This window comes from Lathyrus oleraceus, chromosome 2 (genome assembly GCF_024323335.1).
Source record: "Lathyrus oleraceus cultivar Zhongwan6 chromosome 2, CAAS_Psat_ZW6_1.0, whole genome shotgun sequence".
Taxonomy (NCBI): Eukaryota; Viridiplantae; Streptophyta; class Magnoliopsida; order Fabales; family Fabaceae; genus Lathyrus; species Lathyrus oleraceus.
Window position 1 is genome coordinate 129,658,476 of NC_066580.1, and position 14,322 is coordinate 129,672,797.

Sequence of the window (14,322 nt, forward strand, 5' to 3'; positions counted from 1 at the left end):
TTAAACTGATTTTTGTGTGTTTGTGTCGCAGCAGCTTCGATGTGGATTTGGTTGGATCACATTCACCCCACCTTGTGATGATAATGAATTGATGTTGGTATGTTGAGGAGTGCTAACATTGTTTTGTTGAAGGGAGCTTAAGGGAGCCTGTTGCAGAGAGTTCGCAGAATTGCCTTGCCCAACGTCTACAGTATTACTTGGTTGAATTGTATTCAACATGTTTTGTTGTGTTGTTGATAAACCAGACATAGAACTATGTTGCAAGTTCGCAGCATTGTTCTACTTTATAGCTGCTGTAGAAGCTTGCAAGTTTGATGGTTGCATCTGAGAGATCATTTGTCTTCGGTGCACTTGAACTTCCATTAGATTCTGCTCTAGATATGACATTGGAGTATGATAGTGTCTCTTTGTTCCTCAAACCTGGTGTACCAGAAGAATCCACGATTGAATTGTTATTATGTAAATCACTAGTTTCTTGAGCTTGAAAGGATGGAGAATCACGAGCAGCAGCAAAACCAAACCTAGTCACACTTGAGGACAATTTCCTCTCACCAACAACTTGAGGACTTGATGATAGAGTGGGATTTCCTAGAGCTTCAAAGTCATCTAGGGAGAACGTGGGAGGATCATCACGAGAAATAAACTGAGAGTGGGTTGACATGGAAAGAGCATAATTAGAAGTAGCTTCAGCATTTAATTTTTCTTTTAGTTCCTTCTTTGCAAGTTGCTTCCTCTGGCTTGCACGGTTCTTTATTTCATCCAAAAATGGGGCCAGTGCCTCAAAAGGTAACATCTCACTCAAATCAACCTCACAAAGCTGAAAAGTTGTGGTTAATGGAAAATGACTTAAGAAATCGATACTGCCTTCTCACAGCCTCAGATTGAGGAACTATCTCCAATTGTAGAATTCTTCCACTTATTCTGTGAGGGAGCTTGTCATAGATACCATAATGATGCAGTAAATAGTTGGTGTTCAAAGGATGAAGAATTAGATGTTTCCCATCAGCAGCCTGATAAAATTTGTAAGAGTCATTTTCCTTTGCATCTCGAATGCCATTTGAATGGCCTTGAATTCATTTTTTTTCTCCTCATATGAAGAAGACAAGTTCATTTCCTGCTCGACTAGTAACTTTTCCAGGTCCAAAATTTCATCCTGACAACATCCAGCAGTTGATTTATCCATTGCTACAACCTTGCTTTGATCAGGGAAATCAGTAGAGGAAGTTCTTGATTCACTAGAACAATTGTTGTCATCAGTATCCACAACATTTGCAGATATTGATGGTACCTGGAGTGCATAATCAATTAGGCTAGAAGACTTTTCACTGTTAGAAGCCCTGTACTCATTCCAATACTTCTTTCTCTGTTTTAGTTGTTGCATTGCAGCACTAACATATGGAAGCTTCTCCAGGTCATCGACAAGACCTGAATCTGCTCTGGCCAACCAACCATCTAGATCTGATATTGCATGCCTCACTGAGAAATCTACATCTAATGTGAGTCTGAACTTAGAAAATGGGTCACATACATCTCCTTTGCCACATGATGAGTTACCAGTCTCTTGTTTATTTTTATGCGAAAGAGTAAATGAATCCTTCTTCCTTGTTAAGAAAGTGAACTCAATATTATCTCCTACTTGGTACTGTTTGACATTTGTGATGTGAACTGAATATAAGTCCTTGACAGATATCATCACAAAGCATAACGGACACCTTTTCAGCAGTCTGCACCTTGGAGCACGAGAATCCTCTCCATTCTACTAGTGGTACGATTTTTGGCTTGAATGCATGCATGATTATTACTTTCTGTTTGTTTTAATTCTATTCCCGTTAATGAACACGGCTGCTTACTGCCGAGCATAATTGGAATTCATGCATTTCTTGTTTTCTAAAACTGAATATTTGATTCATACTGGCAGTTGTTGAGGACAAATTAGACAAAAAATGCAAAGATAATAGTAGCTTGCTGAATTATGTATGTTGAAACTTGTGCATCATGATTTGCCATGGGTTATGATGTAGCAATATTAATTTGTGTTCCTTGGATTGATGCAAAATGTTGGCAATGTTGCAGGATGTTGGTTCCTGTTGGTGATGTTGCAGAAGTTGTTGGTGATTGCAGGTATTGGTTGTGGTTGGAGAGGCGGATACTCTGTCTCACACCGGTAAACCAAAAATGGCTCATCTTCATTTTCGGTGCTATCTTCAATTGCATTGACCTGATCTCCATGGATGAATCCTGTGCTAAGGAATACTTCTTGGATGCTTCGAGTGTTGTCCTTTGCAGGGACTCGGGCTCCTTTCGTAGCGGAAGGCACATATCCCAGACCAAAGCGATCATGCTTCTCACGAATATCAATAAGTTGACCCCAACCTTCAGGGTTTCCTCCTTCGATGCTAGACTTTGCACTTTTCAGAGAAGCGAAAGATGAACAAGCTTTCCCAACTGGGTCATTCATCTCCACAAAAGTGGCATTGGCTATTTCAAGAGCTTGGAATGAAGTTTCCAAAGCGTCCTCATCAGCCTCGATATATCTGAAGGATGAAAGGTGACTAACCACAAAGTCCTCCTCCCCAAAAATAATGATCAATTGATTGTCCACCACAAACTTCATTTTCTGGTGTAAAGTGGAGGTAACTGCCCCTGTAGCATGAATCCAAGGACGTCCCAGCAAGCAGCTATACGCTGGATTAATATCCATGACTTGGAAATTAATCGGGAATACATGAGGACCAATCAATATGGGCAATTCAACCTCTCCAATCACGGTTCTCCTGGAACCATCAAAAGCTTTCACTATCAGGGCACTAGGCTTCATAGCTGGTCCTTGATAAGATAACTTGGCGAGTGTTCTTTTTGGCATCACATTTAGAGAAGATCCGGTATCAACCAAAACTCTCTCCAAAGCATCATCTTTTCATTTTACCAAGATATGGAGAGCACAATTGTGATTTTGTCCATCCTCAGGTAACTCTTCTCCATTGAAGCTCAAAGTATTGCAAGCTGTGATATTCGCAACTACTCCATCAAATTGGTCAACTGTTATGCTTTATGTTACATGAGCTTGGGAAAGCACCTTCAACAAAGCCTCCCTATGGGCTTGGGAGTTCAATAACAGAGACAGAATAGAGATCTTAGATGGTGTTTGATGCAACTGATCCACCACTTTGTAATCAGTCCTCTTAATTAACTTCAAGAATTCAACAACATCCTCAGATTGGACAACTTCGGGTTCTTTAGTGGGAGCTGCGACTGTTGATTCCTTGTTTGGCCCTTGAGGAGTCACATTGAATTCAGGCGTATAGATTCGACCGCTACGGGTCATTCTGCTCATTCCTGCAATATTGGTGACATCCTCACTTACAACTTCTGTCATTTCAACGTTTGTACTTCCTTCAACAACCTTGTCCACAACGGTAATCTCATATTTCCAAGGTACATCCTTGGTGCTCTCGTACGGAAAAGGCGTGGGCATACATATTTCAACAGGCGACGACTGACTATTCGTAGGAATCACTCCACCACTGTAATATGGGATTTCAACTAGTTCAGGTAAATTGAAACAAGTTTCAATTACCAATACGTCTTCGTTCTTTGCAACACTGGAGATTTGAAGCACTCTTTTATCCATAAAGTTTTGGATATTATCTCGTACCATCTGACACCCTCTTGGGTGTGTGGCACACTCTTCACAGTTGTCATGATTAACATTAATCAGGCCAGCTTCCACCAATCGGGCATGGAATGCTTCCAAAGGAGTCTTGACATCACCCACCTTGTCAACCGTAACACCAACAGAGGCATCTTCAATGGCGTTTACTGCAGGATCTCCATGGGGAGGAAGAGGATTGGTCTTCACATTCAGTCCCATATCTTTAAAGGACAGGATCTTGCTTTCAATCAGTTCACGAACCCTATGCTTCAGAGCGTAACAACCCTTTAGGTCATGCCCGGGGGCACCTTCATGAAAAGGACAATGTGCATTAGGGTTGTACCATGGAGGAAGACGATCAGGTGGAGGTCCCATAGGTCTGGGAACCACCAAACCCTTTTGCAACAAGGAGGGATAAAGCTCAGTGTACGACATTGGGATTGGATTGAACGTCGCCCTACCCCCTTGCCTCCTATTCTGGTTCTGAGCATTTTTCCTTGGAGCTTGAGCTCTCGGCTGTTGATAAACAGGAGCTGCTGGTGCTTGTTGATAAGTTGGAGGGACCGCAGCACGTTGTTGAACTGGAGCCGGTCAATAAACTGGAGGCACTTGATAAGCCTGAGTAGGCTATTGATTGAATGCAGGAATCACAGCAGCTACGTATGGTTGCGGAGCATACTGAACGGGATACGTGGGTTGCTGATAGGGAAATGGTTGTTGAACATACTACTGATATATAAAAGGGTTGTTTAAAACCCTTGAGGAAACATTACATTTACCACTAAGTATTTTTAACTTGACTAGACTTATTACTTTTAATTTAATTCCTCCTCATATTGAGCATCACTTGATTAATAAAATGCGTTAATATTGTTTGTGTCAAAAACAAAACTTTGTGAAGAAATTAAATTTACAGCTACGATCATAGATTTCAACAATTTTCTTTATTCTCTAATTAATACTTAGGTTAACTAATTATATATATATATATATATATATATATATATATATATATATATATATATATATATATATATATATATAATATATATATATATATATATATATATATATATATATATATATATATATATATATATATATATATATATATATATATATATAAGGTTAAAGATTTAAGTCTTTTTTATTTTAATTTTTTAATTGAATTGTTTATTTTAAAAAAAGGATAAAACATAGGTGTAGTTCCAATGATATTTTTGGTACTTTTTTTCATTCATAAGGCGATATCTGTCCAAAACTTAATGTCACATTCAGATCCTCTACCAAAAATTATAAGCCACTTTACAATTGCAATACAACATTAATGACTTTTTTCTTAAAATATTTCTAAACATACTATTTCTACCGCGTCACTAATATTACACGTTTTAAAAACATTGAGGAAACATTACATTTACCACTAAGTATTTTTAACTTGACTAGACTTATTACTTTTAATTTAATTCCTCCTCATATTGAGCATCACATGATTAATAAAATGAGTTAATATTGTTTGTGTCAAAAACAAAACTTTGAGAAGAACTCACATTTACAGCTACGATCATAGATTTCAACAATTTTCTTAATTCTCTAATTAATACTTAGGTTAATGATATATATATATATATATATATATATATATATATATATATATATATATATATATATATATATATATATATATATATATATATATATATATATATATATATATAGATAAGGTTAAAGATTTAAGTCTTTTTTATTTTAACATTTGTAATTGAATTGTTTATTTAAAAAAAGGATAAAACATAGGTGCAGTTCCAATGATATTTTTGGTGCTTTCATTCATTCATAAGGCGAAATCTATCAAAAACTTAACGTCACATTCAAATCCTCTACCAAAACATGACTTTGCCGTACATTTATTTTTCCAAAAATGGGAGATTTACTCCACATGTTATATCATGATTGGAAAATAGTTCTAACAGCATATAAGCAATTGTACGTAAGTTTAGTCCTTTAAAAAAATGCTAAATTAAAAGATCGAATCTCATTATCCGTTTGTTCTTCATTCTATGTTTTTTTTAACACATTGTAAAATTCTACACCCTCTATCTCAAATTATAAATCATTTTGTCTAAAATATTTGTGCCAAATTATAAGCCACTTTACGATTCCGATACAACATTAATGACTCTTTTCCCAAAATATTTCTAAACAAACTATTTCTACCGCGTCACTAATATTACACGTTTTAAACTCTTTGAGGTAACATTACATTTACCACTAAGTATTAAATATTTAAGTCTTTTTATTTTAATTTTTTTAATTGAATTGCTTATTTAAAAAAAGGATAAAACATAGGTGCATTTCCAATGATATTTTTTGGTGCTTTTTTTCATTCATAAGGCGATATCTGTCCAAAACGTAATGTCACATTCATATCATCTACCAAAACATGACTTTTCCGTACATTTATTTTTCCAAAAATGGGAGATTAACTCCACATGTTATATCATGAATGAAAAACAGTTCTAAAAGTATATAAGCAATTGTACGTAAGTTTAGTCCTTTAAAAAAATGATAATCTAAAAGATCAAATCTCATTCTCCGTATGTTCTTCATTCTATGTTTTTTAACACATTGTAAAATTCTACTCCCTCTATCTCAAATTATAAATCATTTTTTCTAAAATATTTGTCCCAAATTATATGCCACTTTACAATTCCAATACAACATTAATGACTTTTTTCCCAAAATATTTCTAAACAAACTATTTCTACCGCGTCACTTAAATTACACGTTTTAAAAACATTCAGGAAACATTACATTTACGACTAAGTATTTTTATCTTGACTAGACTTATTACTTTTAATTTAATTCCTCCTCATATTAAGCATAACTTGATTAATAAAATTCGTTAATATCGTTTATGTCGAACACAAAACTTTGAGAAGAAAATACATTTACAACTATGACCATAGATTTAATTCTCTAATTAATACTCAGGTTAACTAAACATAGAGTTAATTAATACCATAGATTTAATTATATATATAAGATTAAAGATTTAAGTCTTTTTTATTTTCATTTTTGAAATTGAATTATTTATTTAAAAAAAAGCATAAAACATAGGTGCAGTTCCAATCATATTTTTGGTGTTTTTTTTCATTCATAAGGTGATATCTGTCCAAAACCTAATGTCACATTCAGATCATCTAACAAAAGATGACTATGTCGTATATTTATTTTTTCCAAAAATGGGATATTAACTCCACATGTTATATCATGACTGAAAAATAGTTTTAACAGTATATAAGCAATTGTACGTAAGTTTAGTCCTTTAAAAAAATGATAATCTAAAAGATCGAATCCCATTCTCCGTTTGTTCTTCATTGTATGTATTTTAACACATTGTAAAATTCTACTCCCTCTATCTCAAATTATAAGCGACTTTACAATTCCAATACAACATTAATGACTTTTTCCCCAAAATATTTCTAAACAAACTATTTCTACCGCGTCACAAAAATTACACGTTTTAAAAACTTTGAGGAAACATTACATTTACCACTAAGTATTTTTAACTTGACTAAACTTATTACTTTTAATTTAATTCCTCCTCATATTTAGCATCACTTGATTAATAAAATGCGTTAATATTGTTTGTGTCGAACATAAAACTTTGAGAAAATATTACATTTACAGCTACGATCATAGATTTAATTCTCTAATTAATACTTAGGTTAACTAATTATATATATATAAGGTTAAAGATTTAAGTCTTTTTTATTTTAATTTTTGTAATTGAATTGTTTATTTAAAAAAAAGGATAAAACATAGGTGCAGTTCCAATGATATTTTTGGTGCTTTTTTTCATTCATAAGGTGATATCTGTCTTAAACTTAACGTCACATTCAGACCCTTTTCCAATACATGACTGTGTCGTACATTTATTTTTCCAAAAATGGGAGATTAACTCCACATGTTATATCATGAATGGAAAACAGTTCGAACAGTATATAAGCAATTGTACGTAATTTAGTGCTTTAAAAAATGCTAATCTAAAAGATCGAATCTCATTCTCCGTTTGTTCTTCATTCTATGTTTTTTTAACACATAGTAAATTTCTACTCCCTCTATCTTCAATTATAAATCATTTTCTCTTAAATATTTGCCCCAAATTATAAGCAACTTTACAATTCCAATACAACATTAATGACTTTTTTTCCAAAATATTTCTAAACAAACTATTTCTACCGCGTCACTAAAATTACACGTTTTAAAAACTTTGAGGAAACATTACATTTACGACTAAGTATTTTTAACTTGACTAGACTTATTACTTTTAATTTAATTCCCTGTTTATATTGAGCATCACTTGATTAATAAAATGCGTTAATATTGTTTGTGTCAAAAACAAAACTTTGAGAAGAAATTACATTTATAGCTACGATCATAGATTTCAACAATTTTCTTAATTCTCTAATTAATACTTAGGTTAACTAATTATAAAAATAATTATATATATATATATATATATATATATATATATATATATATATATATATAAATCTTTTTTATTTTAATTTTTGTAATTGAATTATTTTTATAAAAAAAAGATAAAACATGGGTGCAGTTCCAATGATATATTTGGTGTTTTTTTTCATTCACAAGGTGATATCTGTCCAAAACATAATGTCACATTCAGATTCTCTACCAAAACATGACTTTGCCGTACATTTATTTTTCCAAAAATGGGAGGTTAAGTCCACATGTTATATCATGAATGGAAAACAGTTCTAACCGTATATAAGCAATTGTACGTAAGTTTAGTCCTTTAAAAAATGTTAATCTAAAAGATCGACTCTCATTCTCCGTTTGTTCTTCATTCTATGTTTTTTTTAACACATTCTAAAATTCTACTCCCTCTATCTCAAATTATAAATCATTTTGTCTAAAATACTTGTCCCAAATTATAAGCCACTTTACAATTCCAATACAACATTAATGACTTTTTTCTAAAAATATTTCTAAACAAACTATTTCTACCGAGTCACTAAAACTACACGTTTTAAAAACTTTGAGGAAACATTACATTTACAACTATGTATTTTTAACTTGACTAGACTTATTAATTTTAATTTAATTCCTCCTCAGATTGAGCATCCTTTGATTAATAAAATGCGTCAATATTGTTTGTGTCAAAAACAAAACTTTGAGAAGAAATTACATTTACAGCTACAATCATAGATTTCAACAATTTCTTAATTCTCTAATTAATACTTATCTTAACTAATTATATATATATATATATATATATATATATATATATATATATATATATATATATATATATATATATATATATATATATATATATATATATATATATATATATATATATATATATATAGAGAGAGAGAGAGAGAGAGAGAGAGAGAGAGGAGAGAGAGATAGATAGATAGATAGATAGGTATCACTTGGCAAAAGTCAAGGTTTATTGAGAAAGTGGTTCAAGTTTGAATACAATAAGGTTTTTGAAAAGTGATAGAAGATTTTGAATATTAAAGAAGGGGAGAAGATGGAGACACTATCCTAGAAAATAAAGTAAAAATCTAAGGAGGAATGACCTAACCAAGAAAATAGCAAGATTTATGACATAAGTCAAGCAAGAATTGCCTCATATGGATTAAGCCTCAAGCAATCCAAATAAGCAAAGAATAATCCATGTAACAGATGAAACCAAAATAACCAAGGCAAGTATTCAAAAAAGTCCAAAGTTAAAGGTTCCAGATGAATCCCAAGGTCTCAAATCACAAACTCCCAAAGCAAGGGTCAGGATCTTAGTTCTAAGTCCATAACTCTACAACAATGCTAAGGATAGTAGCCACAAGTCCATGAATCAAGAGAACCATTTTTTAGGTTTTTTTCTTTATTAATTCCTTTAAAAGAAGTCCGAATGGACAAAGGAAAAAGAACAAACAACATAAGCATAAACAATATGATATGAGATGATAAAATAAAGGAGTAAAGTAAATGGCATAAGATAAATGAAATTAAAGTAAAGTTAATACAATAATATGTTAATAAGTAATGTTAGTAATCAAGAAAATGGAAAGGTAATTTATCATTTTTTAGAGAACACTCAACTATTCACCCACTATGAAAATATGGACCTTTACATCACCATGAGAAGCGTTCCAACATGGATAAAATCAACAAGTATGCCATTATCCCTCTTAGGTAAAAAAGAAACAATATTTTTCACACAATACCATAGGGAGTAGGAGACTTACAATATCACTTATAAAAATGACTTGCTTTTAGATTCAGGACGACTTTAGTGTTATGTTAAGCAATCGTAATTAGGCTTATCTAGAAGTCAGAACTATCCGAGGTCGGTCAATAATAATGTTTGTTTTAATACATGCTAGAGAAATGATATGTAAGTCATTCTCCTAAAGATATGCCACACAAAAAAAGAGGATTGATCAAGCACAAAGGATAGAAGAGTGGTTCATTACATCAATCCATACTTCATGATACTTAGGACAAACTTATGCATCAATCCAAAGTACCTTAAATGATCCATGATCAATTAAGAGGTAGATTTGAAATGATGAAAGTTCATCAAGCATCAATCCACACATCATGAACAAGATGGACATAAACCATCCAATTGATCAAGAGAAAAGGAAGAGAAAGAGATGAAGAAGAAGAGAAAACAAATCCAAATTGGATCAAAGGTTTGATCAAGTCATCATCAAAATCAATCACCCATTTTGGTGGATTAGGGTTTTCACCCCATCAACACCCATGATCCATTGAGTTCGATGAGACCTATGATCAAAACAACCATGACCTAAGGCCAACAAAAGTCAACAAAGGTCAAACAAGCATAACATGCAATAAAATAAAATAAAATGCACTACACATATTTTTAAAATGAATTTTAAAAGGGAAAAAAAAGAGAAAATCCATAAAGTCCTTTAAAACACCAAATAAATGGTCAAGAAAATTATGGAAGGTTGGAAATAAAATAACAAGCATAAAATAAAAATTTCAGAAATTTTAAATGCTTAAAAGTATTCTTAAACCGATTAAAACAAAGGAGAAAAGAGAAAATTCAAGAAAAATAGGAAATCAAGAAAATAAAATGTGAAAAAATAAAAAACATATGAAGAAAAATAAAAGAGAATTTTTGAAATTATTTTTGGACGAAAAATGAATTTATTATGAATTTAAAAAAAAGCAATTCAAAATGAAAAATAAAAAAGAAATAAAATCAGAAAAAAACACGGAGTGTTGGATCTAGCTTCATTAATTGACGTGGCAGGTCCAATAATCCCCATGTTAGGGCGCATAATGGAAATTAGCAAAAATAAAACACGGGATCTAATTCAAAATGAACCAATCATAAAATTTCCAATTGCAAACGTGTATGCATACTCAGATGACCTGAGATAACTCCGGTCATCTTCCCGGATGGTCCCTCACCGGAGTTTAATCGTTTTTCAAATATAGAGCATGAGACTACCACCAATATGATCCCCTCCGCATCACAAATTCAACCTCATGCTCAAAATTCATTTATCTAAACTGAGGATGGAGAATTTTAGAGAAGTTTTCAGAAACAAGCAAGCCATGAAAAATTAAATTAAATGATGAACACGATCAATCAACACCAGATAAGTTAGGGAAAAACATCAGAGAATGAATGACTACATTTTGGTAACTTGTTTGAGTTCAAATAATGCTTAGAACTACCTTGTCCAAATGATGATCAAAAGTTGATGAAGTTTGATCTGTTCAGGGCACTTCAGAAGGTCTTAGATCCTGGGAATTGTTGCAAAATCTTCAGAGAAGACCGAAGGTGCTATTGGAATCAAGAAATTGGATTGAAACAAGCTGAAACTTAAAACACGATAACTCAATTTTCTAGAAAAAAATCAGAGAGAAGCAGGGGTTATTTGGCCCCTAAAAGCTTGGGAATGAAGAAATCATGTTGCTCTATTTATGGGGAATGTGTTAGGATCTAAATACGTGTGAAATGATGCTCAATTCGTGCAAAACAAATTTGATCAGAACGTGAGAAAAGTGTGACTTGCAATCCATTAAAACTCAGGAAAATCGTGAATTTTAGGAGTCAATTAACTTCTGGAGACTTGGTTAAACATGTTTAGGTCCAAAGCACGTGGTAATTTGGCTTGCAATTGAGATTAGTGAAGTTTAAATTTCGGATCATGGTGATTTCTTCAGTTCCAAGTCACATTGTTTAACTCAATGGGGCATCTTGCTCAGGAGGCTTTTTGATCCTATTCTTCTTGCAATTGGTTGACATAATATCAAAGATTACAATGTTCCAAGAAAGGTTGAATTTGGATTCTTGAGAACAAAGTTGTGACATGTTAAAGTTGGCACGAAAATCTGGTAATGTAACTTAGAAAATTCTATGTCCCAAATGGTTGAAAATGACTGTAATGTTTCAACGAATTCCATGTCCTTTTAAGCATAATTTGACTTTGATCCTTGAAAAAACCATGTAGAGTGAATCACACATGATATTGTACAAAATTAATCATCCTCAAATGTTGAAAATTGAAGAAGTTACAATCCTTGAAATTTGAGAAAAAGTCACATGAAAATAGGTCAACTTTCACTAAGTCCACAAATGACCTATAATGTATTCAAACTTTTGATGATCCTACAAGCATAATTGGCTCTTGTCATATAAAAAGAAATTGTAGAGGATAATAATAAGAGTCATATGCAAAAATAAGCATTCAAAAATATTGAGAATTAAAGGAGTTGTGATCCTTTGAACTTTGATTTCAAATGTTGACTTTTTGGTCAAGCCTCTTGGAATAAGCTTGTACACTTGGAATTTTATTGCATTTCAATGTACATGGATGATAATATGAACTCAAAATGAAATGTCCTTGAATTCTTCTTGATTGAATTGCTCAAAGTTTGAGGTAGCTTAATGAAGAAGGCATGGAAATAAACACATGAACCTTTGACTTTTCTTGAGAGGTAAGTAACAAAACTTTAAGATACTCTTGATCAAAATGAGATTGAAAGGTGATTGAGGACCTTAGAGATCATGTTTGAGAGATAGCCCCTTGAGAATCAATGGTTGACACATTTTGACTTGAGGAATCAACAAAAACCCTAGCCGAGGAACCATGCTTGATACTCTTGATGAAAAGTCCTACCTTGCACAATAAACTTGAAGAAAACAAAACATATTTTTGCTATTTTTATTAGTGGTTAGATAAATAATGAGCATATGAACACAAAGCTAAAACACTAACAAAGATGTGTTTGATGATCCCTGCAAAAGGCAATCCCCAAAGATGAGAGGGAGAAGACAAAAATGTGACATTATTTATATACAAGGATGTAAATCACGCGTGGGATCTTATGGTGAAAATTAGGATATGACAACTACATAGGCTTGGTTTTAGATGGAAGGGTATGACAACTACATTGTCATCCAGAATGTTGCAGTGGATGCATAGTGTTACTATGCTCACATTGTTGTACTAGATGCATCTTCTTTGTTGTTGTTGATTATCTTATTATGAAAAATTTATCGAAAGGTTAGCCTTGGGTAATATTACCGACGACTTGTTTGTGGTTCCACATAGGACGTTAATTTCTACCATATCGACCGAAGTTATTCAATTATACATATAAAATAAGTTGGATGGCAAGTCAAAAAAATATTAATTAGGACCATTCTTAAATCAGTATGTACATGTTTCCTTCAAGGTTTTATAGTTTTTTTATTTGTTATTTTGTAATATTTTTATTTTAGTGATTCTAACACTTTTGCTTGAAACTACATCAATCATTGACAGTTGTTTGTTATTTGTCCCAAAGATAATGATATCTTTTGGTTTTGTTCATTAAACAAACCTCCCAAGAAAAATATATGTAAACTTATAGATATTCACAAACACCTCATCATATGAAAAAGAGACGATTGACCAAGTTCGACAACTTTAGGCTCAATGTTTTTTGGAAATGGTTGAAGAGCAAAAGGTTGAGGAGCAAATGCAAATGGCCGAAGACCATGAGGACCAAGAAGACATACAAATATTGCCAAAACCAAAGCGAAGGAGGAAAAATTATATATATATATATATATATATATATATATATATATATATATATATATATATATATATATATATATATATATAGAGAGAGAGAGAGAGAGAGAGAGAGAGAGAGAGAGATGATGATGATGATAGGATATGTTTGTTTTGGTTGTGCTTTTGTTTATCGAATGTTTAGCAGTATACAAAAATATTTGATTAAATAAAATAGGGTCTAAATCAAATTAAATATAATATAATTATGAAATTAAAGCAAACATATTCTATTTAAAGAAAATAGGGTGTAATCTTGCCAACATCCATAGTAAAATCGGGTGTAATATACCGTATTTTTACACCTTATTTTGCAAACATCTATAGTAAATAATTCTCATTTTACACCTGATTTTTATCAAAAGGGGTGTAAATTAGTTTTATTTAATTGCAATTATTTAAAAATTTGCACCCATTTTCTATAATACAGGGTGTTATATGCCATATATGCACCCGTTTTAAACAAAAAAAGAGTATAATATACCATTTATAGATGTATATGTGTAAATATTTACACCCGTTTTC

General features: G+C 32.2%; 1 pseudogene; it reads right to left on the minus strand.

The window, feature by feature from the left end:
- Nucleotides 1–253: 253 nt before the first annotated feature.
- LOC127122228 (uncharacterized) lies at nucleotides 254–1,693 on the minus strand (annotated as a pseudogene).
- Nucleotides 1,694–14,322: the final 12,629 nt, after the last annotated feature.